The sequence below is a fragment of the Mus musculus genome, chromosome 8, assembly GCF_000001635.26.
Source record: "Mus musculus strain C57BL/6J chromosome 8, GRCm38.p6 C57BL/6J".
Lineage (NCBI taxonomy): Eukaryota > Metazoa > Chordata > Mammalia > Rodentia > Muridae > Mus > Mus musculus.
Window position 1 is genome coordinate 49,538,679 of NC_000074.6, and position 10,752 is coordinate 49,549,430.

Consider the following 10,752-nt stretch of genomic DNA (forward strand, 5'->3'; position numbering starts at 1 on the left):
ATCAGCCTCCTTTCAGCAGGCAAAAGAGAAACTTTTAAGCCACATCAGCCCTATGAGATAACAAACTCTGGGTCTGCTGCTTCATGTTATTAAACCCCTTTGGTGAGTGTTAATATAATGAATCACTGGTCTGGTCGATGCATCCTCTGTTAGCTAAATAACTCTTGTTGGGAACCACTCACTTATTTTATTTCCTCTGTGCATAGATCAACTGCTAACCCCTATTAGGTGATGTAATTATTAGAGCATTTGTGGTAGTGAGTAGTAGAGCTTACCACAATTTTTTGTATTTCTCCAGGGCAGTGCTAAGTTTTCTCTTCTCTGACTACATGTTGCAGTTTGGCCCATGTGCCCTACATTCGTTTCATGGAATGTGAAGCCTAAAAGACGGGTTTGACATGTATCTTTAAATATCCAGGATATAGCTTTCTATATTTCTTGCTACATACTAGAGTAAGTACTAATACTAGCATTCAGAAATAGTGAGGGTTGTTGTATCACAATGGGTGGCAAAAATGAGGAAGAAAGCTCAGATCTGACTAAGATAGTTTATGTAGCAGGACTTTTAAGGTATTGAGACTAAGGGATGAGACTTAGTGTTGTCAAACCTGTGTGAAAGTTTGACTTTTTACCTTTTCAGTCTTGGACCTCTTTAGTAATTATTCTTTTCTTTCCCATATAGCCATGCATAAACAATTATACTCTGTCCAATAAATCTGCCTAGTGTTTTCAAGAGCCATGACTTTGCAGATGTTCATCTATTTGTGAAAGGCTTAATTAATATATATATATATATATATATATATATATATATATATTACTCTTATTATATATATACTCTTACCCAGAAAATGCCAACCATTCATTTAACTCAATTCAAATGTTCAGTCTTCTGATGATCTACTCTGACTTCCGAGGACAAAGCCACAGCCTCCTCTTCTCCCACACTGGCCTTCACAGGCCTCAGGAAGGTTTCATGAGCACAGCTTACAATACTTTGCTTACCTGAGTAGTCCCTCTGCTCACCAAACAGCAACTTTCTCATCCCTGGGACCACAACTTCCATTTGTATTCTTTGGGCAGGGGTGGTGGTGGGGGTCTGGGAACTAGCATTTAGAAAATATTCTTACTGCTTTTCTTATGCATTCTTCAAGAAGCAAAGCAGCCCTGTCGTTTGCACTTACAGTCTCTTGTACCACTTTACAGTAAGTAGCTCTTTAAACTTTTTCTCATTATCTTCAATATTTGTTTGGTTGCTTTGACCAAAGTCATGTGAGGTTAAGGTTTGTAGGAAATAGCCTGCAATAATCCTTACATCTTTTGCTTAGCTGGCAACAATGCCTTGGTGTAATTAACCCCTTGAATATTGAAACTACAAATTTAGGAAGCAGTTGTGACAGCTTTATGAGAGAACTCAACTGCTAAAAATTATAGCTTTTATCTCTTTCACCTGAATGCATTATCTATGTGAGCCCTGTATCATTTATCTGCCAACATTTTGCCCAGTCCACAATTTTTGAGGACTTCAGCTCAGTTTCTTCTTATGTCAGAGTCTTAGGTTCTTGGTTCTGTGGGTTAGCAGATGTTCCATCATGAATTTGCTCCTCATTGATCATAAGAAAGATGTCTCAGCTATACATTTCTAATACCTCCTCCTACCAAACCCACCCATTGGTATGGTTGACTGTATCATTTTTCTGAGACATAGCAGACTTCGATGCTTCATCTCTTGATTCCTCGTAGCCAGTCTAGAAAAGCTAGTATTCACCAAGCATAAACTGGGAATCAGTAAGTTCCAGCTTTGTTTGCCTTGGTGGAAAGGCCCTGTGATCAACCATAGTCTAAACATTTTCAAAGAAAGTCCATAGATGAACCACCCATGTGATTTAAATAGATTGTTATTCAGAGCAACTATAAAAACTCATCTTAACTCTCTTAGCAATGCCCTAAACTTGAATTATCCCTTTTCAAATATACATGTGATGTATTTGCAAACTGTCTTTTGGGTCCCTAGTAAGTGTCGTCATTTTCCCACAAAAATGTTGTGTCATTAAAGTACTTGCATATTTAACAATGGTACCAGTGAATAAAAACAGTAATATTGACAATTCAGATATGCAGAGAAGAACTTGAAAGTGCTCCTTTAAGTGACAGTTCATGCCTGAGTAAGAAAAAGATATGCATGCTATCCGCTTAGGTTCCTAAGATCTGTGGGAGAAGTGAATATATTTGTGAAATTGTGAAGAAAAAAATGAAATGTCTATGTTTATTTTGCTCTCACCTCTCAAACTGTGAAAGCAATGACCATCAAGCCTGACAAGTGCTTAATTCTGATGGATAGGCATTAAAATTGTATCTTGTGTTTGTATTCAGAAATGACAGTGGGAGAAGTTTCTCTCTGTGGCTTCAAGCAATCCCAGAACTTTCTGAAACTATATTCTTTATGGACACAGCACATATATACTGACATTGCATACCTATAAATGCATATCTATGAAAGTAGGCCCTGGGACAGATTGGCAGCCACAGACCATAGAAAATATAACAGTTACAAAATAACCACAGTCAAAGGTCTGTGAATGTGTTCCTTCTTATGGCTCTTAAAATACCTACAGTGCCTTTAGATTTCAGCTGGAAAACATGATCCTGCTTCTCTTTGGCATATTCCTTAGCCATAATCACTTTTCATTTGCTTGGAGACTACTACTAGGGTAAAGAGAGCTACTTGAACCGAATGAAGCACCATTACCATCAGTGCAACCAAGGTGGCTCTAAATGGTTCTAGCAGGCAGGTCGCATGCACAAGATGGATAAGCTCAATAGGGCTGAGTCATTTCCTGGGCAAGGCCGAGTGGAATGCAGTGGGATGCTGTGAGATTTTCATCACAGCACGAAGTTCACAATGTGTGAACTGTTTATTGGGAGAATTTCTCCTTAGGCTGGAAGTTGTATCTCATTGCAGACAACTGAAATCGTCAAAAATCAAAGCCACACAACCCATGTGAATAAATGAAAACTTGCTTTCCTAATCCAATTGTAAGTTGTTTCATATAATAGTGTACACAATGTCTTAAAACACCTGACACTTAGGGCTAACATTGGATTAAATCACACACCACATACACACACGCATACACACACACACACACACACACACACACACACACACACACACACACAAAGATAAAGACAAAGAGGCATAAGCCAGTTACTTCAAAATACGCAACTGTTCTTGGAATGTGTTTTAATTCTCCTCCCATGTGTGTCTGATAGGAGTGTGTTTACTTCAGACTCTGCTATTATTCAATTAAATGCTTAACTATCCTTTATGTGATCTATGGGAAAATCCAATTTTGTCACTCAGGGCTTGCCCTAGTGATTATATACAGCTTGAACTCATGAGAACTTTGCTCAGGTGACCTTTCATAGTGTTCAAAGTATAAATTGCCTGAGGTTCTGAATAAAGTTAACAATTGCATGAGACTTCAGGTCATCTAATTTATCAGCTCCATTCTCCCAGGTCCCACTGTCCCTAGGGTGTAGACATCAACCAAGATGAAAACACTTTTAACTTAAGTACTTTCTAGTTTAGTATACAACAGATATGTTTTTTCATATATATGTGTCATTATGCTTTGGTATAACTTGCCTTCCCTCCTTCATTGTTTCCCCAAAGAGAACCTTAATATACAGAGTTAGTTGTCTATGTTTTAATGAGAGATAAAGAAAGGGCATAGGGTTAGGCCTTTAACCTATAAGAAAGGTTAAGATGAAGAAAGGGCATAGGGTTTGCCCATAATCAAAATATATAGTAGAAAGAACATTTTTTTTTCAATTAACAAACTTAGTAATTCCACTTCTTCAGTGGACATTGAAGCCAGGAAAAACACAAGCAAAACCCCAGCTAACTATACAACCCCACAGGAGTCAGATATAAATGAGCAGCAAGGTTTGCTTTAAAGAGAAAAGAAAGTTTCAAAGGAGAAACACAGAAGAAAGAAGTGGACAGGACAAAGTTAGCCACTGGCTCCCTGAGCAGCTCAAAGAGAATGGGAAAGTTTTGAGCAGGGGATTTTCATGTGGATGAGCCATGGAACTTTCTGATTGTTTGCTAATTTATTTCAAGACATTTTTTGTTTTGTTATTTTATAATTCATGTGTTGTTTTGGATTTGTTGTGGTATGTATCTGTATCTCTGTATCTATTTATCTATATATCGATGTAACTAATTATTTGATAGTATCCTGATTTAACAAATATGTAGTTTGTTAAATGATTGCTATCATCAAGTGAGCTAACACTTCCTAATCTACTTAAATTTGTGTATGTGTGCATGTATTTGAGTGTGTGTGTGTGTGTGTGTGTGTGTGTGTGTGTGTGTGTGAAAGGGACAAACTTACAGCTACATGATGAAAAAGAAATAGGAATCCAATCTAAAGTACAGTTTGAGGAGCAATGCTCAGTGGTTTCCAGGGACTCTGGTGTACCGTGGACTTTGCTAAAAGTAGAACTTAAAGAGTCTCTGATCATTTCATCACTGACTTAATTTTTGTCTAGTTACTAAAGGACAGAACATGGGACCATTGAGAAATAGTCATGGTGAAGATGGAGACACCAGAGCTCACAGACAGTTTAGAGGGGAACCACAAGCCAATATTGAAAATCAGAAACGTATCCACATACTCAGCAAATATAGGTTTCGGGAAGATTAGCAAACATCAAGTGAGAAGAGCCAAGACAGAACTGGAAGCCATGAAGAAATGTCAGAAAAAGACGTGACAACAATGGTTCAGAAACTCAGAACAAATTCTGGGCAAGAGACAGGGACCAGCTGCATCAGACAGATTTCCATGGCAGTCACAAGACTTTTATAGATTCATTATGGGAAATCACAAACAAAGTGGTATCTTAGCAAGGATGCTCAGAGAGGATCATCCGTCATTGCTGGATGACAGAATCATTGGGAATGTTTGTAAAATATGAAGCCTGAGTCTACATCATAGCATCTAAGCCATGACCTTGATGTGTAGGGAAGTGGATGTGTTTTCTTTCACATGAAAATGAAAAATAACATTCCTACTTAGTTCTAATTTTTAAAAAATCAGTCAAGATCATCTGTGGAGTGAGACTTCACTGGAGGCACCTAGCCAAGGAAACACTGTAGGGAGTCAGGAAGCGCCAGAGTTGCTGGTAGGTACGGTGTTCTACCTTTAATTCTCTAGGTTGTCAGACATAGATTGCAGAACGCATGTAGGAACAGCAGTGTTTTCTGCATGGCAGACATTTATCACCATGTGGTTGCAAATCATACTCTCTCCCGAGCCACATTCTCTTATGAGCAACCAGCACAATGCCTGTCTCCTAACCAAAGTAACTCAGGACATACTTCCCAAATGAAGGAATAGATTTCTGACCTGAACTGGCACCTGTATTTAGATTGGTTTTTAACCAGGATCTACTGTGCATTGTTAAAGCACAGGTCTAATCTCATTAAATTTGCAGAAACAGATTAAGGCAGCTTGGAACGATTTGAAAGAGCAGAAACTCAAGAGTTCTAAGTTACTTGCTTTTTGCTAGCCAGGTAACACTTGATGAGGCAGTCAACATTCTGATTAGTTTTTTTTTTTTCTGGTTTGCAAATTTGAATCACAACATCAACTTTGCATAATGCTTAGGAGGACTATAGATAAATCAGAAAAGACTTTAGAGCAGTAATGATATCCCCAAAGTGTCATCATTACTGATCATAACTATTAAATATCTATATAGTCATAGTACCAATTACGGTATTTCACCCAACAGAATTGCACTTTTTCCAAATATAGCAGGAAAAAGGTTGGCAGAGATCAGTGCTAAGTGTAAATTAAAGAAACTACAAACTGAAAAAGTAGGTGTTCATTGTTAGGAATAGTACATCTCTTTAATTTTATAATGAAATTTCATGCGTTTAGCAAATTGTATCTTATATCTTGGGTATCCTAAGTTTCTGGGCTAATATCCACTTATCAGTGAGTACAAGAAGAACAAAGACCAAAGTGTGGACACTTTGCTCCTTCTTAGAATTGGGAACAAAACACCCATGGAAGGAGTTACAAAGTCTGGAGCTGTGATGAAAGGATGGACCATTTAGAGACTGCCATATCCGGGGATCCATCCCATAATCAGCTTCCAAACGCTGACACCATTGCACACACTAGCAAGATTTTGCTGAAAGGACCCAGATATAGCTCTTTCTTGTGAGACTATGCCGGGGCCTAGCAAACACAGAAGTGGATGATCACAGTCAGCTATTGGATGGATCACAGGGCCCCCAATGGAGGAGCTAGAGAAAGTACCCAAGGAGCTAAAGGGATCTGCAACCCTATAGGTGGAACAACATTATGAACTAACCAGTACCCCGGAGCTCTTGACTCTAGCTGCATATGTATCAAAAGATGGCCTAGTCGGCCATCACTGGAAAGAGAGGCCCATTGGACTTGCAAACTTTATATGCCCCAGTACAGGGGAATGCCAGGGCCAAAAAGTGGGAGTGGGGGGGTAGGTGAGTTGGGGGGGGGTATGGGGGACTTTTGGGATAGCATTGGAAATGTAAATAAGGAAAATACCTAATAAAAAATATAAAAAATTTTTATAATGAACTTTAATACACATATGCAGACTGAGGGCATTTTTTCAAGTTGGGTTTCAAACACCTTATTTCTTTGTACATCGTCTATAGGCAAATATTTGAAATAAGGAACATAATATACGTATTACGCAAAAACTTTAGGAGGGACTACAGCAAAGGATTCTTTTTGGGTTCTTAGACAGAAAACATGACATAGTTCTGTTTGAAAAAATACAGTCAAGCCGTTTAAAAATGTGTAGGCATGCTTAAATTTCTGAAGCATTGCAAACGTAGTAAGAAAGAGAATAAGAAGTTAAGCACAGGTCTTAATAAAATATTATGAAGGCTACTTTTTTTTATTTTACAAAACAACTTTTCTGTTTAAAATTTGTAAAGAAAAATTTTAAAAAGAACATTAAGTCATCTAGTGAGGGCTGTGTGGCAGAGACACTAAATTATTTGCAGGTATCTTAGATATTACTCAAATTCTGTTATCAGTAGAGAATAATTTCTGGCCTAGCTTGTGGTAGAAACATTCCCACAGGAGAATCTGCTTTTTCAGTGTAGCATTCCAGGGAAGAGGAGGATAGTAAATTCAGAGGCCATTGGCTTTCTGAGTTCCGCATGCACATTGGTGAAGGAAAATGTGATTGGTGATAATACTTGCATGTAGGAAAATGTAGGTCTTCTGAGCAGTGATTGCCCAGCTGATGTGAGGAAGAAAAATTAGAAAGGGCAGAACAAGAGAGGTAGGCTGGCTATCTCTGCCATCTGCTGAAAACCACCACCCTGTGAAGTTGGCCTTCTGTTTAGTATACGTTCATGAAGACCTATGATTGGTAGAGCATAGAGATGGATCAACCTCAACACAGAAGTGTCTATGTGTATGAAATAAAATATACTGGATAAACTGTAACACATAGATTATTTAGTGAATTAAATATGAAAGAAGCCGATCCATTTTGATGAATACCAAAGGTTCGAGGCTGGTGTAATAATGAAAAGAGCAACAGAGGAGTCCTCAGAGGCCAGGCTAGACTGTCCTCAGATAAAATCTGCAGGAAACTGCCCACAAGGCCATAGTTTGCCTTGCCAGAAGTTAGAGACAAAACAAACACTAGTCAATACATGGTTAAAATATTGTATTTCTGTGTATTAGGTATCATGAGACACCAGACTGTTTTATTTTTACAAATAATAAGATATTGAAAGTTCATAAGCATTACAGATGAAAAGTACTAGAAGTCTATGAAATATAACATAAATATTTTTATATCAATACATACATTTATACATGAAAACATAACAGTGCTTTGATAATAAGTTAGAGTCATCTATGTATCTTCTTATGTGCGTCATTTCAGAAGACGGACTTATGGATACTTTTCTCCTTTTGCTCTGATAAATATCTAAGAAAATGTTTATGAATAAAGAAGACTGAAGATAAGAGTTAAGCTCTAGAACCTAGAAGTTATAGGGGTATGGCCTTGAGAATGACCTCAAACCCCACTGAATCTCATAGAGTCTACCTCAGTTGCAGGATGACAATCAGCCTCCGAAAGGAGGATGGTGATGTTTATGTGATTGGGTGTTGTGTTTGTGAAATGCTTTGCACAGACCATGGCTTAGAAGGACTGTACTTCCAATATTGACTGGTATTATTTATTCTATAAAAACTTGAGTTTAATTAGAAAGTAACACATCTATTACGGATAAAATAAAGAATCGACAGAGGAGGAATACACCATGGAAAAGAACAGACAAGAAAGGACTTGGCAGATTGCCTGAGAATTAAAAACCGGGAAGTCACAGAAAAAGAGAGAAGTCAGTGACATGAGGTCAGGCCACAGATGTAGCACCAGTGAATGCATCTGTGGCCTGTTAGTCTTAGCATCCAATTAGATCGCAGATGTCAAATAAACCAGACCAGGAAACAGACAGACACAACCAGAAGACAAAGAAGCTCAGGTGTAGGGTAAATGCTGACTTCCTGTTGGGCAGGGCATGTTCCTTCCTGCTGAATACTCAAATTCTTTGTTATTCTCATTTTCACTGTCTAGCAAAAGTTCAGTTGAATCATCTCGGGATTAGTGTGTAATCCTATGATAACTTTTACCTCCAGAATTTCCAACCCAAATATTCTTTCTAGGGAGAGTATAGGGTGGAGATTGCATAGGCCCTATCCCCACTCAATTAGCACTTTTGACTGAGTTCAAAGTTTAAAATCTTGGCGGAGGTGTCTTTCTTAGACACTGATTCCATTCCTCTCAAGTAGGATGTAGGATGTAAAAAAAAAAAAAAAAAAAAAAAGCTCTCATCCAGATCTTTCTTTCTTCTCTCTATTCATCTCTGCTTAGCAAGTCTGGACACCTCCCAAAACTGATACCCAAAGTGGAATGCTTCAGCTACGTAAAGACCAAAAAGTGATGAGCTAGTGTAAATCAAATGAACAATCTTAAAACCTGGACTACCAATGCTCTGATACCTCTGTAACCAAAAGCAGCTCACTGTGAAGTTTTAACATCAAAGCTTGGGTTTAGAGTGGTCAGATATTTATGAAATGTTTTCCCTAGGGGAGTTTCCTTTCATAGATGTTCAGCAGACAGCGACTGCTCAGATAGGCTGCATACAAAAACCAGAGCACACGATTTCAAGGTTGTGAAGTTAATGTGTTCTTTAACCTCCAAGCAATAATATGCAGAGGGGCTGAGCATTTTCATGGAACTTTAGTTAAAACCATTAAAATATTAGTATTGATGCGGAGTAGTCAACTATGAAATATAGAGTGTAATTTTACAAACACTCTTTCACACATTTCTGTTAAGAGAGAGAGAGGGGGGGAAAATAAACATAAATTGCGACCTAGCAAAATATTACAAACTTCAGATGTTACAACTTCATAAAGCAATACAGAAAGTGCCCAAGCCTGCCGTTTATTACCATTGACATAAATAGGCAAAAGACAAGCTAGTTCCATAACTGCCCATTCATAGTGCTTTCATTGCGTTATAGTGAAATCAACCACAAGAAAGAGAGCAAGTTGAATTGAGAAGGCTAGGCTGATTTCAGGACAGGCTTCAAATTAGCAGTTCAGGAAATTAGGCTTAAAACCCAGGCTTCAGGCAGCTAATCAGAAACTTACCCCCCCCCCACACACACACACACACACCTGGACTGAAGCAAGGACTCAATGCTCTTTCTGAGCAAAGAGTCCCATAAATCATAGATATTGGTTATACCAAACACACTGGAATTGATAAAGCTATTTATAGAGTAGTTAGATTGCTTAGTTCTTCCTACAACTGGACAACTTGTCATTTTCCCCTAGAACAGGAGATTAGGTTTAATCTTGGGCGATCACAAACCAGAAGACTGTAGATGGGACACCAAGATGACTAAGAAAAGAGATTGCAAATTTCTTGCTGATTTGAAACTCTAGTCTTTTAACTTCCCCACTACAATGCTTATAGCATGACATAACACAGAGAGTCTGAAAGACCTTCTTTAGGGAATCTGGGGCCACCTCTACAGATGATAATTCGACAGTGAGGGCTGTTGGATAAATCAGGTCAGCTTAGGGAGGTAACTGCAGCTCAGAGCAAAGCACACAGTTTAATTGTTGCTTTCTTTTCCAGGTTTCATAGACACTGGTTAACAAAAAAGCCAACCATATTATAATAAAACAGAACCTTAAAAGGAAAGGAGAAGAAGAAGGAGGAGGAGGAGATGAAGAAGAAGAGGAAGAAGAAGGAGGAGGAAGAGAAGAAGAAGAAGAAGAAGAAGAGGAGGAGGAGGAGGAGGAGGAGGAGGAGGAGGAGGAGGAGGAGGAACCATCTTCAGAGAGTGAGAAAGAATGAAAAAGAGATAACATGTTATAAATGAAAAGGAACATTTAAAGCCATTTGGAGAGGCTGAGAGAGACAGCTTAGTTGTTAGCTGCTTGCTGAATACAAATGGGATTAAAATCCCAGCATCCAACATAAAAGAAAGATAGCCATATGGACTATAACTGAAGAACTGGGCAAGGGGTGGGGCAACAATAGATATGTAAATCTGCCAGGGTGTTCCAAATGGTAAACTCCAGGTCCAGTAAGAGACTGTCTCAAAATTATTGTAGAGAGGAATAGAGAACTACATTCATTTTC

At 38.4% G+C, this 10,752-nt stretch overlaps 1 long non-coding RNA gene across 8 annotated transcripts in view; it reads left to right on the forward strand.

Annotated features, from left to right (window-relative positions):
* The window catches only part of 4930555F03Rik, a 178,156-nt gene extending 167,793 nt beyond the window's left edge, over window positions 1-10,363 (forward strand). For 7 of the 8 annotated variants that reach the window (XR_003947385.1, XR_003947386.1, XR_003947387.1 and 4 more), the window contains one exon: window positions 10,243-10,306. This is a non-coding gene — a long non-coding RNA (RIKEN cDNA 4930555F03 gene). Of the gene's footprint in view, window positions 1-10,242 lie in introns of all 8 variants that reach the window. The other variant, XR_001778771.2, reaches the window with a different exon arrangement.
* The last annotated feature ends 389 nt before the right edge of the window (window positions 10,364-10,752 follow it).